Raw genomic sequence first — 653 nt, forward strand, 5'->3', positions numbered from 1 at the left:
GGGACCAGTGGGAGGGAACGGGGAGGAAGGGGGGAGCCGGGGCGGCCGCAGCCAGTGCTGGGCGTGGCCACCGGGAGGGCGGGGTTATGCAAATCCGGGTGCGATCGCGCGCGGTGATTGGTGGGCGCCGGTGGGCGGGGCCGGGGCGATGGCGGCGGCGTCCGGTGAGAGGGGCCCGGGGCAGGGACTGGAAAATTGGGAACGGGAATGGAATGGAATGGGACCGGGAATGTGGGAATGGGAATGTGGGACCGGGAATGGGGACGGGACCGGGAATGTGAGACCGGGAATGGGGAAGGGACCGGGAATGTGGGAACGGGACAGACAATGGGAATGGGACCGGGAACGGGATCCGGACCGGGATGGGAGCGGGACGGGACTGGCACTGGGGGGACACATAAATGGGGGCAGGAGTGACAGCGGGGAGAGCGGGATCGTGGACAGGCGACCCCGGGAACAGGGACGGGGGACATGGGGACAGGCCCAGGGCAGGGGGTCCTTGAGCAGCTGCCGCAGAACCTCTGCCAGGGTCTCCCAGCGCAGCCGGAGCCGCTCGGCCTGGGGTGCCCAAAGCCCTGAGCGACCCCCAAGTCCCTCCCAGGAACCCCCAACTCCCTCCAAGCCGGCATCCCGCAGATACCCTGGAAGATCCC

At 69.2% G+C, this 653-nt stretch overlaps 1 protein-coding gene across 1 annotated transcript in view; it reads right to left on the minus strand.

The window, feature by feature from the left end:
• The window catches only part of LOC103611805 (zinc finger protein 850-like), a gene marked incomplete at its 5' end in the record, with an annotated part of 4,839 nt that overhangs the window by 2,337 nt on the left and 1,849 nt on the right, over positions 1-653 (minus strand). The gene's annotated exons all lie outside the window — the stretch shown is intronic.

This window comes from Corvus brachyrhynchos, unplaced genomic scaffold (genome assembly GCF_000691975.1).
Source record: "Corvus brachyrhynchos isolate BGI_N302 unplaced genomic scaffold, ASM69197v1 scaffold1223, whole genome shotgun sequence".
In the NCBI taxonomy this organism is placed as follows: domain Eukaryota; kingdom Metazoa; phylum Chordata; class Aves; order Passeriformes; family Corvidae; genus Corvus; species Corvus brachyrhynchos.